This window comes from Saimiri boliviensis, chromosome 5 (assembly GCF_048565385.1).
Source record: "Saimiri boliviensis isolate mSaiBol1 chromosome 5, mSaiBol1.pri, whole genome shotgun sequence".
NCBI classification, from domain to species: domain Eukaryota; kingdom Metazoa; phylum Chordata; class Mammalia; order Primates; family Cebidae; genus Saimiri; species Saimiri boliviensis.
The window spans coordinates 89,651,581-89,673,033 of record NC_133453.1 but is presented as its reverse complement, the minus strand read 5'-3'; the positions used below and the strand labels follow the sequence as shown (position 1 = coordinate 89,673,033).

Sequence of the window (21,453 nt, the reverse complement as noted above, 5' to 3'; positions counted from 1 at the left end):
TTTTCTGACTCTATTCCTCCAGAATATAAGCTCTATCAGGACAAAAATGTTTGTGTGTTTTGTTCACTGCTTTATTCCTAGAGACTTTTATCCACTTCATTTATTACTGTATTTCCACCTAGAACTATGATTGGCAGGACCTGGTATTTAAAGAGAGAGACAGAGAGAAAAGCCAAGTTCCAGGAGAACAGTTGCTGTGTCTTCCACTTTTCTTTTTTCATATTTTTAGTACCGAAGGGGTTTTGCCATGTTGGCCAGGCTGGTCTTGAACTCCTGACCTCAGGTGATCCGCTCACTTTGGCCTACCAAAGTGCTGGGATTACAGGCTTGAGCCACCATGCCCAGTTCCACTCTTTTTTAAAAAAAAATATATCCCTGGGTAGGGCCCAGAAAAAAGGTACTTGTTGCCTGATTGTTGCTATGTTTGCATTGGCAACTATAAAATATTAGGTCATTTAAATAGTTGGACATGTTAAATATAGACAGTGTTGATGCAATTAAAAGATGCAACTATTTTTAAAAGATTTCAAGGCTATTTAAACTTAAGCTCATAATCTCTGTTCAAGTATGAACAATTCTCAAAATCACCAATAAGAGATAGTTTCTTAAGTGCTGCCAAAAAAATGACACAAATCCTACTCAAAAAAGATGAAAAAGGAATCTGTCATTTTGGGGATAAAATTACAGCAAATAAAATAAATTTCAATGCCAGACCCTAAAACAAGTAACTTGAATTCTTTTTCCTTTGGGTTATTAAGGACAACTGCTTTAACACATCAATTCCATTTTGTCAAGTGATGATGTTGGTAATGGGGTAATGGTTTTAGTCAAATGGTTAGGGAAATGGGGAAATAGGAGGAATGCCACAGAGAGATGAGGACCCTATACCTTCCCCATCCTAAAAAGGTATGATATGTACTATAAACTGAATGTCTGTGTCCCCTTAAATTGATATATTGAAACCCTAAACCCCAATGTGATGTGATAGTATTTGGAGATGGGGACTTTGGGAGGTCACAATGGTGAGGCTCTCTTGAAAAGGGTTAGTGCTCTTAAGGAGACGTAAAAGAACTTGTTTCTCTCTCTTCTCTCTTATTCCTCCTCTTCTTTTTATTCCGCTTCCTCTTGTTCTTCTTCTCTCTCTCCCTCTCTTATTTCTCCCACCTTCTTCTCCAACCTCACCCCATATAAGAATACAGTAAAATTCAACAGCCCTTTATGCTAAAAACCCTCAATAAACTAGGTATTGACGGAACGTATCTCAAAATAATAAAAGCTATTTACAACAAACCAACAGCCAATATCATACTGAATGGGCAAAACCTGGAAGCATTCACTTTGAAATATGGCACTAGACAAGGATGCCCTCTCTCACCACTCCTATTCAATATAGTACTGGAGGTTCTAGCCAGAGCAATCAGGCAAGAAAAAGAAATAAAGAGTATTCAAATAGAAAAGGAGGAAGTCAAATTGTCTCTATTTGCAGATGACATGATTGTATATCTAGAAGACCCCATCGTCTCAGCCCAAAATCTCCTGAAACTGATAAGCAACTTCAGCAAAGTCTCAGGATACAAAATTAATGTGAAAAATCACAAGCATTCCTATACACCAATAACAGACTTAAAGAGAGGCAAATCAAGAATGAACTCCCATTCACAATTGCTACAAAGAGATTAAAATACCTATAAATACAACTAACAAGGAATGAAAAGGACCTCTTCAAGAAGAACTACAAACCACTGCTCAGTGAAATAAGAAAGGATACAAACAGATGGAGAAACATTCCAGGTTCATGGTTAGGAAGAATCAATATTGTGAAAATGGCCATACTGCCCAAAGTAATTTATAGATTCAACGCTATCCCCATCAAGCTACCAATGACCTTATTCACAGAACTGGAAAAAACAACCTTAAACTTCATATGGAACCAAAAGAGAGCCTGCATAGCCAAGTCAATTCTAAGCAAAAAGAACAAAGCAGGAGGCATCACACTACTAAACTTCAAACTATACTATAAGGCTACAGTAATCAAAACAGCATGGTACTGGTACCGAAACGGAGATATAGACCAATGGAACAGAACAGAGGCCTTGGAGGCAACACAACACATCTATAACCATCTGATCTTTGACAAACCTGACAAAAACAAGAAATGAGAAAAGGATTCCTTGTTTAATAAATGGTGTTTGGAAAACTGGCTAGCCATATGCAGAAAGCAGATACTGGACCCCTTCCTGACACCTTACTAAAATTAACTCCAGATGCATTAAAGACTTATACATAAGCCCTAACACCACAAAAAGCCTAGAAGAAAATCTAGGCAAAACCATTCAGGACATAGGCGTAGGCAAGGACTTCATGATCAAAACACCAAAAGCATTGGCAACAAAAGCCAAAATAGACAAATGGGACCTAATCAAACTCCACAGCTTCTGCATGGCAAAAGAAACAGTCAGAGTCAATCAGCAACCAACAGAATAGGAAAAAATTTTTGCAGTCTACCCATCTGACAAAGCTGATATCCAGAATTTACAAAGAACTAAAACAGATTTACAAGAAAAAAACAAACAAGCCCATTCAAAAGTGGGCAAAGGATATGAACAGACACTTTACAAAAGAAGACATACAGGAGGCCAACAAACATATGAAAAAATGCTCATCTTCACTGGTCATTAGAGAAATGCAAATTGAGATACCATCTCATGCCAGTTAGAATGGCGATCATTAAAATATCGGGAGATAACAGGTGCTGGAGAGGATGTGGAGAAATAGGAACATTTTTACACTGTTGGTGGGAGTGTAAATTAGTTCAACCATTGTGGAAGACAGTGTGGCAATTCCCCAAGGACTTAGAAATAGAAATTCCATTTGACCCAGCAATCCTATTACTGGGTATATATCCAAAGGATTATAAATCATTCTACTATAAGGACACATGCACACGAATGTTCATTGCAGCACTGTTCACAATAGCAAAGACCTGGAACCAATCCAAATGCCCATCAATGATAGACTGGACAGGGAAAATGTGGCACATATACACCATGGAATATTATGCAGCCATCCAAAATGATGAGTTCGTGTCCTTTGTAGGGACATGGATGAACTTGGAAACCATCATTCCCAGCAAACTGACACAAGAGCAGAAAAGCAAACACCTCATGTTCTCACTCATAGGCGGGTGTTGAACAATGAGAACACGTGGACACAGGGAGGGGAGCAGCACATACTGGGGTCTGTTGGGAGGAAACAGGGCAGGGACAGCAAGGGGTGGGGAGTTGGGGAGAGATAGCATGGGGAGAAATGCCAGATATAGGTGAAGGGGAGGAAGGCAGCAAATCACACTGCCATGTGTGTACCTATGCAACAGTCTTGCATGTTCTTCACATGTACCACAAACCTAAAATGCAATAAAAAAAAAAAAGAAAAAAAAAAAAAGGAATACAGTAAGAAGGCAGCCATCTGAAAGTCAGGAAGGGGACTCTCACCAGACATCAGAAGTGTTGGCACCTTGACCCCTAACGGTCCAGCCTCCAGAGCTGTGAGAAAAACAACCAGTTTTTAATAACAGAGACTTCCTAGTCAGTAAGTCTGAGAAACGGCTGGAAAGCCTCAATCTTTCTACACATTCAGAGTGTTACCTATAAAACGTCAACAATTATGTACAGACCAAATGCAAACTAAGTTCTTTTTCACATAAGATGACTTGAAGGTTATGTAGAAGATTTTATGGAAATCTCCATCCATAAAATGTTTGAGCATTCCCGAGGGGGAATGCTGTAACATGCCAAAACAAACCCTACCAAGTGTTTTTATGGCACTTATGTTCAGTCCCATAAAGAGCAACTTAGTTCTACGTGAGAGGACTCAGGTCTCTTCCAAGTTCATTGAGCTGCTGCAGTATAGAACCAATTGCACAGATACATGTGCTCAGCTTTGTGAAATCTGTACGAAAACTTTTATGTACAATTATTTTATCTATTATTTTAAATAGAAAAACAAACATTAAATACTAATTAGCATCAAGCTTGCGAGTTACAAAAAAATTATTTTTAACTGTTTTTAAAAAATAGTGTTAAATGCCAGGCAGTGGCTACATTACTGGAATGAAAGCAGTGACAATTATAATAATTAACAATCTATTCATTTATTCAAGAAACACCGATCAAGTAGGGAGGGTCTGCTCATCAAATATCTACTGGGCATCTATTCTCTGCCAGGGCTTGAGAGAGTAAACTAAGGCATTGTTTATATATTTAGGAGAATAGAAACGGTGGTCTCTAAAAATAGAAGAGTTGAATTCAAAAACTGGAGCACAGTGCAGTTCAGAAGCCTCTCTAAGGCAACTCAAGGAGGCTGAGGACCTACATGAGCTCAGAGAAGAGCTAATATTATTAGTATATCTTTTATCATTTGAGGAAAATAGTTATCAATTGTCAAATTTCAAAATGCAATTTGGAGCTTTTAAAATATACATAATTAAATGTACATAACCAACTCCAATTTTTTAAACAAGACAAGGAAAACTAAACAGGAATACTAATGTTTCATCAGAAATAAACTTGAATTAAAATAACAGAAAATTTGACATATATTCCTAAAATTTTTAATTAAGGGTAGACAATAAACAATCAAATGAAATCCCCAGCCCACTGTAGGATATCTGCCGTAGATTACTTGTAGGTTACCTGTAGATATTCGGACTGCTCTAATTCCAGAGAATTCATGACATGCAACAATAATATATGAAAAATAGTGTGAACCCTTACTCTTTACTTATTCATTCTTTTTTCAGAGGTGGGGCGGAGGGTGTCTCAGTTAGAATCCTTACTGTCTCTTTATTTTTATTCATTTATTTATTTGAGACTGAGTCTTGCTCTGCCGCCAGGCTGAAGTGCAGGGCCACAATTCCAGCTCACTACAACCCCCAGCTCCTGGGTTCAAGCGATTCTTCCGCCTCAGCGTCCCGAATAGCTGGGACTACAGGCATGGTACCGAGCGCCTGGCTAATTTTTGTTTTTTAGCAGAGAAGGGGTTTCACCTTGCTGGCCAGGATGGTCTCCATCGCTTGACCTTGTGATCCGCCCAGCTCGGCCTCCCAAAGTGCTGGGATTACAGGTGTGAGCCACCACACCCGGCCTTTATTTATACTTTCTAAGAGATGGAGTGTCGCTGTGTTACTCAGGATAGAATGTCGTGACCATTTACAGGTGCCGTCACAGCATACTACAGCCCCAAACTCCTGGGCTCAGGCCATACTCTTGCCTCAGCCTGCCAAGTCGGTGGACCATGGGCACAAGATACTACATGCTTGCTTCTTACTCTATTGCTGACTCAAGAGATTACAGATGACCACCCTGTATTCCTTCACTTTAAAATAACCTCTGAAAGAGGAGCTATTTCTGTAGGAGGAGGTCTAATTCAGACACAGCCATGCTACATCTTGGTTGTCTATACCTTCCTCTACTCCCTCACCTGCTCCCACAAAGCACCTCAGCTTTTACCAGCTCCTCATCAAGTCAAGGGTGAATCTGGTGCAGCCAAATAAAAAATCCAAGACAGTTGTTGGTGAGGCAGGGGGTAATAAACATCTTTTGTAATCCTAAAGATGAAGGGAAGAATAGAGCACATATTCTATATGTTCAGTATTCGTCTTTTCATCTTTACAGCTCTATGATTAACTGCCCTGCTTCACTCAGAAATGCCTCTGTCAGAATAAAATCTGGGTCTTTCATCAATTGTTCTTTTCTGAAATATTGTCCCCACTATTAGTATAAATAGGGGAAGACATGCTCATCAATGAATTTATTGTTTGCTTTTTGACTGCCTTTGACTTAATGTAGTCTAAAATATAAACATAAAATCATTGATGAGCATGTCTTCCCCTCAGGGAAGCCTTTTAACAGTGATCTTCTAAAGCTAAATCAGTGACTTGCCAAAGGAGTGACTTTGAAAGTGGGAGTGGCAGAAATCTGGGTGATAATTTAAGGCAGATGGATGTTTGTCCTTCTCAATTTTCTTTATTTTAGGGATGTCTCTGATAAGACAGGAATCATATAGGATCAAAAAGTTTATAAAAAAACAATTATGAAGTAGAGGATACTTTCTTTACTAAAAGTCCTATTTAGCTCCTTCTTCTCTGCCCACTCTTCCTTTCCATTTTCCATGTTCAATCTTATTCCATGCAGTGCTTTTCCAGCTAAGATCTGAAACCCACGTGCAATGCCAGAACTGCCCAGAAGCTACAGGAAATGAATTTGCTCACTTGTCTACAAGATGTCTTATAGACACTATAGCACTGTACCTTTCCTGAATTTGCATGTCCTAGCTGAAAACTGACTCCTCTAGCAAAGAACTCTCCTATATAGTTCCTAATTGAGAAGAAAGTACCACTGTAGACAGTACATGTCTTTAAAATGCTATTCTAGTCTACGAAATGCAATGCTCTTCATTCAGAAAGTTGAGCCGCCAAAGAGCTTTGGTGAGAAAAATTTTTTTGTACCATGTTGATTTTTGCTTGCCTGGTTCCCCTATACCCAAGAATAACAACACTGGGAAAAGGAAGAGTTGAACCCTGAGTTGTTTATCAGGATTGTTGGGAGGTGATGCTGATGCAGCCACTTCTCACCTGGTGCTCCTTATAACAACATTTTAAGCCAGCTGGCTGTGATTCTAATCTATGGCAATGAACAGAAGGAACATTGGCCACTAGAGATTAAACAGCTCTGGCCTTGTCTATTTGTTTAAAAAGCACCAGCCCTAACTATGCACATTTTCCCCTTCTACAATGCTGCATGGGAGACCACTGATGAAAGAGTTTTTCAGTAGCATAGATGAACATTGTACATCTTTACACATAGTATGTTTGCTATATTGTCTTCTGGTTTACTCTATTAAGATAAGGATCAAACACATTAAACATATGCTACATGCATAACTAGGTAGCCACCACGTGACCTAGAGAGAAAGAATATCATTAAAGTAATAAAGAAATTACAGATGAATAATTAAATGTGTGTGATGAAATAGGGAATGATTATTTTCTTCCTCGAACTTTTCTAATTAAAAAAAAAATTACAATTTCCTACTGATATGGTTTGGGTGTTGTATCCCGTCCAAATCTCATGTTGAAATGTAATTCCAAGTGTCAAAGATGGGGCCTAGTATTTGGGTTGTGGGGGCAGATCCTTCATAAATGGCTTGGTGCCCTTGTCAGGGTAAAGGTAAATATGTCATACCTAACTTTCCAAAGTCCCAGGTCATGAGAAACTCAGGGCTTAGAGTCTGTTTTGTGAATACCCTCAATACCTAAAAGGTATTCCAAAGACACAGTGGCAGGGTAGGGTCTCTAAGAAGAATGTGTACAGCTTGTGGAATTCATTTGTTCTTCCTGGACATCCAGGGACCAAAATTAGGTGACAGTTTGTCACATAATGTAAAATCCATCCCTTCCATCTAAATCAGTCTGCTATGGCTTGACTGGGACCCCTCCAAAATTCAGGTGTGGTCAATGTGATAGTATTAAGAGATGGGACTTTCTTACATGGTAATTATGCATGAGGGCTCCTCCCTCACAAATGGGAGTAAGGCCCTTATACAATAGGCTTCTTCACATGGCCTTAACTCACTTGCTCTTCTGCCTTACCCTATGTGAGGACACAGCAACAAGGTGCCATCTTAGAAGCAGACAGACTATGCCCTCACCAGCCGGTGCCTTGATCTTGGACTTCCCAGCCTCAGAAATGCAAGAAATAAATTTTTGTTTCATATAAATTTGCCACTCCCAGGTTTTTTGTTGTTGTTGCTATAGTAGTACAAACAGTCTAAGACACAATCCTTTGTGATTTCCCTCAGATCTTTACAGCTTTTCTCTATGAAAGGTATTATTCTATTCAGCATATTGAGGGCTTACTCCATGCAAAACAATATGTTCATGCTGGCATCCATGAGAAATAAGACTAGAAATACATGTAACAAAAAAGAGAATGTATAGAATGTAACAAAGAATATGTCAGTACAAAATACAAGTGTACATAAAAGAGCAAAATTTACACTGATGAGGGAATCAGGAGAAAAGGTATCTTTGGAGAGGCTGCATTGAACTAGGCTTTGAAGGATGAAAGCATTGTCAATTGGAGAATAATGGATGGAAGGACACCCCGACCAAGGACACACCTGACTGAGAACAAGTCGCAACTGCTGCAAAAGTTTTTGTGAATTCACTCAGTTAGGTGATGGGGACTCTGAATTAAAAGAACTCAATAAAAGAAAATTCTCCTATGAAGTTATACATAAAAGAACAACCATGTACTTATAATACCATTCCTTTGATCTTCCATGAAAAGCCACTATATAAACACAGGATATTACTTTTATTAAAGTCAGTATTTTTAAGTGGCAATATTTTTAGAACACTTGATTTTTTTTTCTCCAAGATTGAAAATTTCTAAGAAATTAAATGTATTTCGTGTGGAAAGTCAAAGAACAGTGAAGATCTATATAGAAAGAAAACACATTCTGCAGGGATGTGCTACATCTTTTAAATTATTTATTAGAGGTCTCATGTCCTTAGAAGCCAAGAATTCTAGAATGTTTATTTTAGTCTATATACCAATATTATACCACGCTTTCAGTTAATCAAAGCAATTTTATTAGATCAGCATTAATGGGTAGTTTTAAATGTCAAAAAATATGTTGGTTCCTATTCATCTGGGAATTTAATTAGTGCAGCCTCTTGATGTTTATAGTTGAAGCAAATGATGCACAGACAGTGGGTGACCAACTGGCTAAAGGTCAGCCAGCTAGTTAATGGTATAGCCAGTTAAACTGGAGGAAACTAAATAACTTGCCCAAGGTCACACAGGTAGCAACTAGTCGAGGCAGAATTACACAACAAGAGAGCCCAGACCTCCAGCCTTCCCTCCACATTGCCTCTCTGCCAGTGGAAAATTAACATAATCTCTCACAAGCAGGTAGAGTCTTGTGTATGAAAAACCATGCAAGTAAACGTAGAGGGTAATAATCGCTGTTACTGTAAGTGCAAGTAAATGTACACATTATCTAAAGTTCTGTAACAGCATAAAATAACTAGTATTTCTAGATGTCTTGATAGAAACTTAAGTAATGTGGACATTTGGGCTAATATGTTATACCATGTGGTACTAAAAGTTGTACTTAAAATAACCTTTATTTCTCCTTTTTAGGGCATAAAAATATTAAAATATTTTTTGAAAATGTTCACCCAAAATCCTAACTGCATTGTTATTTAATCATCTGAAATGCTTAAATGTACTTATTTTGATAGTTCAAGTGGCAATAATGATAAAAAAAAAAAAAAAGGCAGAAACAGGACAATCCTGGGTTTATGATTTCCTATGTCTATGGCCGAGAACCAGTTACAACTGTGGCAACAGTTTCTGGGAATTCATTCAGGCAGGTGATCAGAAATCTGAATTAAAAGAATCCAATAAAAAGTCTAGCAAACGATGAAGATTTTACACCCAGTGGCTTTCATGTTGCCTAACGATCCATTATATGGTAATTACTCATGCAGACACCTAAACACTTCTGAACCTATTTTTCATCTTACTCTGCATCCTCTTGTCCAGAGAATACGGGTGAGCAGGTGGGAATGCAGAACAGGAGGCAGGGGTATTACATTGTCTGACCTTATTGCTTTCTAAAATCCCTTGTTTTCAGATATCATCAGATGTGTTCTAGTTCTAGTTTTTAATTTTTGTGAAAATAATCCAAATTCACTCTACTTGTAACTGTGCATGAGAACTGGACTTCAGGTATCTGTCTAGCTGTTTTACTGTTGCAACCTGATAAGGGTAAAAACATCATAGTAACAAGTCACAGCTATGACTATAATTGGTAGACTGGGAGAAAACTAAAATTACCTGATGGTACATCATGCTGGGGCTTCCTGGGGGCCAAGATTCTGGAAACTGGGCACATTTCCGGTGAGACCCTGGAAGTTTTGTCTATGGAGTTACAAGAGATATTAGGTCCTAGGGGAATGAGGCTTCTAAGCCAGGATGGCTCCAGCACCTGTCCAATATGGATCTCATCTCTTCACACCTGAGCTGTGGACCGTTTCAAGAACTCCCTCAAAGAGAAGCACCTGATGGCAACCAGGAGTTCCTGTCCTATGGCCTTCTGGTTACAGGTAGCCTATGGGTTGGTATATTTAGTCTTGGAGTCAGATTAAAAGAGACGGTCTAGTAGGCAGTGGTCTTCATAATGCATACACAAGGGTCCTATCCCTTGAGCCTTTATCTTCCTAGCCAGAGTTCTTCCCTTTACATTCTGTCATCAGAGAAACAGCTACTTCCCCCAAGCCCTCACTCAAAATCCTGGGCGCTGACTTAACCATGTTATTACTATTATCTGATTCTTCCCTGTCTGTCATTCTTGAAAATGACAATGGGGTTGCATGTTGTAACATATATACCAGAATTTATGTAAGAACAAGATAAAATTTTCTGTTCTTCTGCAAAGACTCCTTCTCACAATACCAGGGATATTACTGAATAATTTAACTACAGTGCCTTATTAAGTTGATACTGGAGAACAATCTACAATGACCCCTAGATCCCTTCTGGGGATCAGGTGTTAATATTTGTCTTAGTCTATCAGGCTGGTATAATAAAACACCTTAGCCTGGGTAATTTATAAATAACAGAATTTAATGCTCACAATCCAAGATCTCAATGCCAGCAGATCTGATGTCTGGTGAGGGCTCATTCTCTGCCTCACGGTTGGCACCTTGTTGCTGTTTCCTCACATGGCAGAAGAGACAAAGGAGCTCCTTTCAACCTTTTTTATAAAGGCATTAATCCCCCTCATGAGGGCTCTGTCCAAAAGGGCCCACCTCTTAACACTATTACATTGAGGATTAGGTTCCAACACAGAATTTTGGCAGTATGCCAATATTCAGACCACAGTAATATTCAGTTGTTATTATTTAATAGTTTATGGTATAAACTAGTCTTTAAAAGATTCTAGCTTATCAAGAAGGGCCAGTCAAAAAATAAAAGATGCTGACATGGTTGCAGAGAAAAGAGAACTCTTATACACTGCTGGTAGGATTGTAAATTAGATCAGCCATTGTAAAAAGCAGTTTGGCAATTTGTCAAAGAGCTTAAAACAGAACTACCACTTGACCCAGCAATTTCATTACTGAGTATATACTCGAAGGAATACAAATTGTTCTACATACAGACACATGAATGTGTACGTTCACTGCAACACTAACCATAATAGCAAAGACATGGAATCAACATAAATGGACAGTAAACTGGATTTTTAAAATGTGGTACATATACACCATGGAATACTATGCAGCCATAAAAAAGAAGGAGATCACATACTTTGAAGCAACATGGGTGAAGCTGGAGACAATTATCCTAAGTGAACTAATCCAAGACCAGAAAACCTAATACCACATGCTCTTACGTATAAGTGGGAGCTAAACACTGAGAACACATGGGCACAAAGAAGGGAACAACAAACACTGGGGCCTACTTCAGGGTAAAGGGTGGGAGGAGAGTAAGGAATGAAAAATTACCTATTGGTTATTATGCCTATTACCTGCGTGAGGAAACAATCTGTACCCCAAACCCCTGTGACATGCAATTTGCCTACATAACAAACCTGTGTATGTACCCCTGAACCTAAAATAAAAGGTTTTTTAAAAGGGGGTCAGAGCTAACTGGGATCATATATACTGGTGGTTCACAGTGGGAGAAAAAGATGATGAACCCAAAGCCTGAAAGAAAGATAAAATCCAGAGCCAAGGGAAGAAACAAAACGCCTGCCCCAAAACACAAAACAAATTGAAAGGAGAGATGGATGCAAGTGGCAGGAGCTGTATCAAAACTCAAGAATAAGCCAGAGGATCCCAGATGACCAGCACAAACCACTTTCAGGGCCCAGGGGTCATATGATACAAAGACTGCCAGGATAACTTAGGGAGCACAATTACACTAAGAATTGAGTGAATCATACGAACTCAGAGGATACAATGGGCCCTAAGAACTCTTCTTATTTCAAATTTCTACAAGCCTATCAGAGCTTTCAATCCTTTCACTCAACTCAAAATATTCAAAAGTATTTACTGGGAGAGTCTTCTCTACTACACCCCAAGGCAAGCACTGTATAGAAAGAAAAGAAACAGATTTGGTGCCTGCCCTCAGGGCACTTACAGTCTAGAAAGGAATCAGCAATGCTTCTATAACTTGGTCCTTTGTATCCTAATAGTTATGGCAAAAATAATATCTTTTTACATTTCCTAATTCTATTTTAAAAAGCACACGTGTTAATCTTCAACCACATTTTGTCATTAACACCAAATACAAAAAAAAAAAAACAAAGTATTTCAACAATATGCCCTTTTTACAGGGGGATTTCAGAGAGGGAGAAAAAGGCAAAATTTTCAACTACCTATTTTCAGAAGACATAGAAATGATAATCAAATGAGCCCTTCTTTATATTAAGACTACATGAAACCTGAGGTTGTAATACTGAATCTTATATTCATAATGTTTTTTCTTATAAGAACAATATGTGTTTATTGTAGAAAATGTGGAGAACACAGGTAAAAGAAGATAATAAAAATCACTTCCAATCCCATAACACTTAGAGACAGCCACTGTTAATATTTTGATGTATTTCTTTCCACATAGATAAGTGAACAAATAAAAGATGATTTATTTATATAAACTTATTCAACCATCTATATTTTAAGAATAGCATCACATTAAGACAGAGTTTTATATCCCACCCTTTTTCTAATATTGACTTTAACTTGGTGGACACATGTTATTTTAGAGAGCTGAGAGACTGTTAGCCAGCTTTGTTTTCTGCTGATAAGAACAGAATTTAAAACTATCTCCTATAAATGTCCTTGGAATTGCTTTTTCCAAGTACACTTATCTTCAACCTTCTATTTTGACTTTAATCTTCTATTATTTTTCTTCTTATTTAGATTGCCTTAAGTTATTTCTATAGTTCAACTTTAGCAGCTTGGTTTTTACTTACCATAAGAACTGCATATCACCCACAAGCATTTATAAAAGTGTTAAATTAGACCATCCCCAAACTACTTCCTAGAAGAGGCTATTTGTCCATTCAGAGACATATCTATTGATCTCCATTTTTTGTTTCGTGTTTCCTTAGCCAATTTCCCATTCATAACAAAAGGTCATGAATGAGGAGAGAACTGGAATCAGAAACCTAGTTAGGCTTTTTGAAACACTAAAATACATCTTCTGCTACACTTTTGCAGCAAACATATAGTCATGTATCACTTAACAATGGGAGTATGTTCTGAGAAAGCTATCATTAGGTGATTCTGTCACTGTGTGAACATCACAGAGTATATTTACACAAGCCTAGATGTATAGCTTACTACATACCTAAGTTATATGGTATGGCCTTTTGTTCCTAGGCTACAAACCTATGCAGTATGTTACCGTACTAAATACTATAGGTAACTATAACACAAAAGTAAGTATTTGTGTATCTAAACATAGAAAAGGTACCATAAAAATATGTTATAAAAGAAAAAAGACATACCTATGTAGGGCACTTACCATGAATGGAGCTTGCAGGACTGTAAGTTGCTCTGGGCGAGTGAGAGGGAAGTGAATGTGAAGGCTGAGGACATTACTGTAGATCGCTATAGATTTTATGAGTACTATGCTTAGGCTACCCTAAATTTATTAAAAAATTTTTTCTTCAATGTTAAATTAACCTTAGTTTACTGTAACTTTTTTATTTTACAAACTTTTATATGTTTTAACTTTTTGGTTCCTTTGTAACCACACTTAGCTTAAAACACAAACACATTGTATGAAAAGATTTTCTTCAAATCCTTATTCTGTAAGCTTTTTTCTACTAAATAAAAACATGTTTTAAACTTTTCTGTTAAAAACTAAGATAAAAATACACACATTAGCCTGGGCCTCCTTAGGGTCAGGATCATCCATATCACTGTCTCCCACCTCCACACCTTGTCCCACTGGAAGGTCTTCACAGGCAATAACATGTATGGAGCTGACATCTCCTATGATAACAATGCCTTCTTCTGGAATATTTCCTGAAGGACCTGCCTGAGGCTGTTTGCAGTTAGTGCTTTATTGTTTAAATGTAAGTAGGAGTACTCTGTAAGATAATGATAAATTGCATATTAACAGCAAATATGTAAAACAGTAACCTACGTGTTTAATATCATTCTCAAGTATTTTGCACTGTATATAATTATATGGGCTATACTCTTATAAGACTGGTAACACAGTAAATGTGTTTACATAAGCATTAACAAAGATGAGTAATGTGTTGTGCTTGACATCACCACGGCTAAGATGTCACTAGGTGATACGAATTTTTCAGCTCCATTATACTCATATGGGACAACCATCATATAAGCACTGCATTCTTGACCCACACATTGTTATGAGGTATGTGACTGTATTTTCCTTCTTTAACTCTAATATGTCAACCCCCCTTTTCTTCAGAAAAAAAAAATCGTTACTTGCTGTAATCTGTGTTTACTTTGAATATCCATCTCCCAGTTGTCCACAGGGGCAAGGGTCTGGTTTCTAGGCCCCCAGTCCTTCCAGAAACCCTTCACCTGACTGGATTCCGCAAGGACACCAGTCAATGCCCCAGAAATACCCCAGATTGCTGTCACTTACACACCAAGCTTCTTCAATATACATTTTAGGTGAAGACCACCTAGTCTTGGTGATTTATCTGTAACTAGTCTGCTGATTGGGTCTGGAATATCCTCAGCACTTGCCACTTCCTGATCTATTATCTCCAACGTGTGTATTCCTTGAAAAGGACTGGTTGTAGGAATATTACTCAGCAAAAACAGAAGCAAAGCAGAAGCCAAGAATTCATTTACATTCTGTTTTATCTCTTTTTATCTCCCAGTACATGTTTGGTACGATGAAAGCCGAGTAGTTCCACAACCTTTATTTCACAGTATTCAAGAGACTTCCATTATTATTTTGGAAACCCATTGCAAGGATTTTTTTTTTTTTTTTCTTAACAAATTCACTTTCAGCTACCGCATTTCTAGTATGCCTGGGATCTGTCACCCTTCATGAGGTCAATTTAATAAACTGACCCTTCAAATTTTCCTTATTTCTTACGTGTATGCAAGTAGCTTTCTTTTTCTTTCTTTACTTTCCCCATGTGTTTCCCTTATGTGTTTAGTGTTTTACAGAGCTTGGGTACAAGAATTGTTTTTCTTATCAACATTTGGGTTCCCGTAAGGTATTTCATATGCTCCCCACTTTCTTATGGGTAAATTAAGTATTTCTTATCATTTCTTCTTTAACATATCAGCACTGAATTCCCTTTTAGAGACTGATCATACTCTTGATGTCCCGTTTGTAGTCCCCTCTTCTATTAGAATACTTAATTGAATTGAAATACATATCATTCATCATTACATGGTGCAATCTGTGTTACATCTGTTAGGCACTCTAAACATTTCCTGAAAGAATGTATGATACCAACAGCTAACAATAACGGAGCATTTGGTAGGTGTCAGGCCCCATTCTAAGCATTTTAAATGCATTGTGTCATTAGATGTCAGGCAGCAGACGGTAAACTTCATTGGCAAGGAGTTTTCACATGTATCCCTAGCATCTAGAGCAGAGCAGATATATACTAGGGAATCACTAAGTATTTGCTGCATGAATAAATTTTAAAAACTGCATGAGGTAGGTACATTATTCATGCTTTACACGTAAGAAAATTAAAGCACAGAGAAGTTCAATCATTTTTTGAAGTCCCACAGTTAGTATACGTGAGACAACACTTGAATCCAAAGCCCACATACTTAACTAAGACTCAACACTTAATCACATTATTCCAAATGAAATCAATCCCATTAATAAATACTATGCAATGATACAAGTAAATATTGTAAGCAACCATTTTTCAAGAAAAGATTTGCAAATGATGAGTCCTTAAAAATAATCAATAGGCAGGTATCTGTACACTTCTTATTCCTAGCTTTGCAAGAAAAAACATGATTTCTCTTTAACCAATGTCTTCTGCTACATTTGTACACTAGTCAATGAGGATTTCAGGACTTTGGATAAGTGGGTGCTTTTTTAGTTTCCAGAGTAGTTCTGAATTTATTTAAGTCATCTGTTTTGTCAATTCTTTTTAAAATAAGAATAGCACTAATGAGATATTCATGTATTATCTCCCTTAATTGTCTGCAGAGCTTATGAGAAGTGTGTTTATAAAATAGGAGACTTACATATTTCTCACACATCTCTCTTACTGTTACTTGGCTTTTCTGAAACACTACCATTAGGACATCATCCTTTAGGGTTTTGATTATGTGTACCATTAACAACTCATTAGCAAAAATAATGTATCTCTTTGAAAAGGGTAGTCCTTTAAAACCACTCTTAGTTTTCACCTTAAATCTTTATCAACCCTCACCTTAGTGAGAACTAAGTGATATTTAGCAAAGAGCAAACCCTTTTGGGCATGGTTCATAATGGTCCCTCAAGCTATGGTTTGAACAGTAAAAAGAGGTGCAGAAATCAGAAGTAGGTAAACAACAAAGAAGTAGGTAAACACCAAAAAGGAAGGAAGGAAGGGAAGAAGTGAGGAAGGAAAGAATTTGAAAAACACTTGACTTTCAGCTCTGCTATTGACCTTGGAAAAGCCAATCTTTGAAAGCCTCAGTTGCTTCACCTGTGAAATGGGGATGATAAAGACATGATTTCCTCAGACACTTTAACAGTAGATTTCAATGTGCCATGTAAACTATCCAGTATGACACAACACATGGTATGTTTATTTACTTGATATTATTTGCCTATAATCAGCCCCATTTATGCATTATGTACTATAAACGTTCACCTTACGAAGACTGTCATAGCTTCAGAGTGTAGCCTCATGAATTGTCTGTCTTCTTTAGTCTGGAAGCATTTCCATTATTTTTAACCCAAGGAACCAATTCACAATTTTTAACAAGCTTTGTGTGCCTACAAGCTCGGAAAGCTTACTGTGTGCTCTCAGGACTAGAGTTCTAGAAATCTTTGTTTAAACCAGGAAGCCTCTTTTAAGTCCTGTTTCAGTCTGGTGCCTTTGGTCGAGGTAGAAACTAAAATTGAAAACAGATAGATGTTTTACATTTAAATGGGTTTAACATAAATGTGCATTAAACCATTTCATGGGCGATTGCACAAATATCTTTTGCAAACTTGGTGCACGTGAGCACATATACAGTAACCATTAATGTCTTCTAGAGAAATAAGGTGCAGATCCAAAATTTTAAACAGCTAGCTCGAGTTCCTCTCATTCGAAAGAAAATGTAATGGCTTTAAGGGAATTGCTCTAATAATATCATGCCATCTGCAATGGCTGGCCAGAGCAGAGCAGAACAGAGTGTATGTCACAGCAAGTCAATTTAACAAAAAATAAGCTTCCCCCTGGAGAATATAAACTCCCTTGCCTCCCACAAAGAAAATTGAATTTTGGAGGTCACACCTTGGATAGGTTACAAGAGAGAGAAGCTTAACATTCTTTTTGTCATATGCTCTGGGAGGTCAATGCTGTTTTTCAGTAAGTCACTACCAAAGACCCTCTTCCAGCCCCTCCGATTCTCTCTCCCCACCCCATGATAACAAGTCTTTGGAGTCCTCTAGGAAATGGGATGTGATTATGACGCTTGAAAATGCCAAGGACCACACCGAAGGCAATCATGCTCAAACACCAAGTTTTGAACCCTGCAGTGAGGAGCAGAGTAGATAATGGGGCAGGGAAGGGGACTGGAGGAGGGCAGAAATGGTGAGGCTATGGTGGGGGTCAGAGTGAGTCAGACCGTCAGATAAGTGAGCTTTAGGTTGTAACTGAATGCTTAGCCAAATGTGAATAAATCGAACTGCTGTTACCAAAGAGAAAAACAGGTCGCCAAGTCCAGCCCAGGCCAAGTCCCAACTCTGTGGGTGGATAGTCTCTTCCCCGGGTGGTCGGGGTGGGTCGTTGAAAGGCCTAGCGTGGTCTGGCAGCCGCAGGGAGGTACCCGCAGCGCACTGCACCTCCCTCAGAGGCTCCGGATGGGTGCAGCCGAGCCACCGCCACCGCCCCCCGCCCCGCAGCAACATGTGGGGTGCTGCTAGTCCACCGCCCAGCAACTCCCTCCAGCAGGAGTTCCTGGTGGACGCACGCTGGGCCGTGGGAAGGTGGTTAATTACTCCTGGGAAAGGTTCCTCCAGCCTTGAACTTGGCAGCTCCAGACCTTTCCATCCCACCCTCCGCGCGCCAGCCCAATACACAGGGCACACACGCCCCTCTGGACCAGTCCAGGCTGCGCGCGGGGCTCTCTGCCCACTCGGAGCAAAACGCCGGAGGCCGGGACCCCAGTTCCTCTGGCCCCAGGGGGCTGCCCTAGCATTGGGTAGTTCCAGCGACTCGGCGCACTCCCTGGCTTGGCCAGGCCCCGCCTGAGCCGGGGCCGCTGGCACCAACCCCCTGCTCTTTTGTGCTCTCCCGGGAAGCCCGCCTCTACTCACCCGGGCTGCGCGCGGATTCCGGCCGCCAGCTGCAGCCCGCTGCCCCATCCCACGAAGACTGCGGCGCCCCCAGAGTGTGCAATGCGGAGCCCCGCCAGCGCGCGGCCGGAGCCCGGGAGCTCAGGGAGGGAGCGAGGAGGAGGGAGCGGGGGAGACGCGGGGGGCGGCGGGGGGCGCGCGCGCCACTCCCACCCGCGCCGGGCACTGGCCGCCTCCCGCAGCCACGGCCGGTCCGGCCTCGAGGGCCGCGGGACCAATCAGCGCGCGCGGGGGGAGCGGAGCCCTCCGCGGGGCGCGCCCATTGGCCCGGCGCGCGCGACCCAACTCCAGGAGAAGCAGCCTGAGCGCCAAGTCTGTAAACTCCGGCCCGCGGGAGCAGACCGCCCCGCGCAGGTGGGGCATCCGGGCGCCGCGCTCCGGCCCTCAGGGTGAGCGGAGTTGGAGAGATCTGGGACCTGCCCGGGAAGCCTGTTCCCAGTGAGCGTTCGAAGCGAGCAGTGTTTGCTCAGGGTGCACCGATTCCTTCCTGTGCGCGACCCCCTGCGCCTCTCCGTCGCCGCCAGCCTCACCCCGGCCAGCAGCTGCGTGCGTGGCGGGAGGCCCGGCAGTGTGAAATGATCGCGGCCAAATCTCACTCCCCGCCATGCCCTGAGCCCCGCGAAATCCTCTGGACCGCAGAGCTGGAGCTGAAGAGCAAGTGGAGCTCCGAACCCACGGCAGGCGGAGACCACTTGACATTTGCAGTAACATACCCAGGCTGCGAAGCGGAGGATGGAGGCAGTGGAAAGAGCCAGGAAGGCAGGTCTTAGGAAATGGTAATCCGAATATGGGTTTTGGTGGAAAAAAGTCCAGAGCATAATACTGCCACCCTCTGCCCAACCCTTTCCCCAGGTAAAGCCCCTGCAGCCCTCTCGGGCTGTATTGGTTTTTCTCTTCCTTGTTGTAAATAATGTTTGATCCCTCTGGATGTTTCAATCTAGAGCCTCAGAGTGAAAGTGGGGCATAGTCCCACTCTCCTCTCCTCTGAGCAGCGTGGAGGCGGCAGGGCGGGAAGCGGGGTGACCAGAGAATGTCCCCGGGAAGGTCTGAAGGAAGAACTCCAAGGGGAGCTGGGGATTTCAGAACCAGCCGCCCCACCTCCGCCCTGAACTTGGCCTGCAAGGCTGCCTTCATGAGGGCGGCCCACGCCGTGGCTATTTGCCCATCTTTGAGAATCCTCCACCTTCGGCTTGGATTTTCTACTCCTGGAGCATTTTTTCAGGCCTTCCCTGAATCACCCTGCCTCCAATCTTCCCAATAATCTATCCATCTCAACATAGAAACATTCTAATTTTTTTTGTTGTTGTTGTTAAACTTCCCTCCCCAGCCCCGCTATTTGGAAGGGCCTAGGATTACCTATTTTTGATCGGCAGCTGCTAGACCTCAGAAAGTTTTTCTTAGTGTATGTGCACTGGCTTGCCCAAGCTCAGGGTTCAAGTAGGGAAAAAAATAATTAGCGCCCACTCAAGGTGGAGATCGCTGCCCTGCTGTGCTGTCTTCCTGCCTGGCTCAGCAGGGTGAATGAATTGAATACGAATTAATCAACCTGAACTTGGAAGTGTCCCTCCACTTCTATGCAGGTTACCTCTGCAGGTTAGCATCTACTAATAAGGGCATGTGCTGGGTGTCACTGCTGACACTCACTTATTTTCCAGTTGGCAGTTCCTGTCTATGTACCTATTCACTTTATTAAAAAAATAATCAGTGCATACTTCAGTGAAAATATTCATATTTAGGTTCAAAGTGAAGTTCAACATGTTAATGCAATTTATGAGATCCGAGTTCCTAGTAGAGATGGAACCCTTAGGGTTTCTTTTCAGAAGTATATTTTAAAAGAAGACTAGGATGATATGCATATGAAATTTTTGCGGTGGTTATCTCTGCGTGTTGGGATAATGGATGGTTTTCTTGTTCTTTATACTTTATGGTATTTTTAAAAGAGTATGTAATATTAACCATAAAACTTAAAAAATATATTGGCTACCAACATACAACACTCCTCAGGCATCAGAAGAGCGAAATATTAAATCTTCCTTCTGCTTTTCCCTTCACATCTTATCAATCGCCCAGGCCTGTCTTTCTGTCTCCTGGGATGGCTTCCAGATCCATTTCTCCCAGCATCTCTATCTCATTGTCAGACCTCATCATGCCTTACCAGGGCTTCAGCAACAGCCTTTCACCACTCTGCTCTCCAGTCAGCCACACGCTGCCCTCTCAATCTGAGAATCACTAATGTGATCATGTTACTTTCAACTTAACATTCTTCAGTCCCTCAACCCTACTGTTAGGAAGTTCAAACGGAGCCTGGTTGGCAAGGTGTCTCCTTCCCAATCTGTTTCCAGCCTTCCATGTTGGTCTCATCTTCTGTCCTCAGACTTCCTCAGGCAGGATGGTTCTGCTCCACATACAACTGTCTGTCCATGGACCTTCACACACCCCTGTCTAAGATTTCACAGTGCTAGAATGCTGCCCTTCTCTTCCTTCTCAACTTTCTCCTGTCCCAACAGAACGTTCCTATCTTTGCTTCAAGGTTCACTTTAAATGCCACGTTTTTAAAAATCAAGCCTTCAAAACTGCCAGGGGCAGAATTAACAACACCTTTCTGTACATCAGTAGCAAATCTTTATTTATTTATTTATTTTAACAGAGTCTCACTCTGTCGCAGGCTCGAGTGAAGTGGCACGATGAAGAAAACATATATTGTATTGATATTCCTAGAGTGCATGATGAGAGAGACACACTTTGTTTTTAAATTTATGGTAACCCTCTCTTCCTCACCCCTGCCCAACCTGGCAGAGTGCCAACCTCTGTTCCCACTCCTGCTGAGTCTGCCAGCTCACATTTTCTATGGTTG

General features: G+C 40.6%; 1 protein-coding gene across 2 annotated transcripts in view; it reads right to left on the bottom strand.

Annotated features, from left to right (window-relative positions):
* The window catches only part of LYPD6 (LY6/PLAUR domain containing 6), a 154,861-nt gene extending 136,100 nt beyond the window's left edge, over nucleotides 1–18,761 (bottom strand). For both annotated transcript variants that reach the window (XM_003921984.4, XM_074399706.1), the window contains exon 1: nucleotides 18,561–18,761. The gene's annotated coding sequence lies outside the window, so the exon portion shown is untranslated. The remainder of the gene's footprint in view (nucleotides 1–18,560) is intronic.
* Between the last annotated feature and the right edge of the window lie 2,692 nt (nucleotides 18,762–21,453).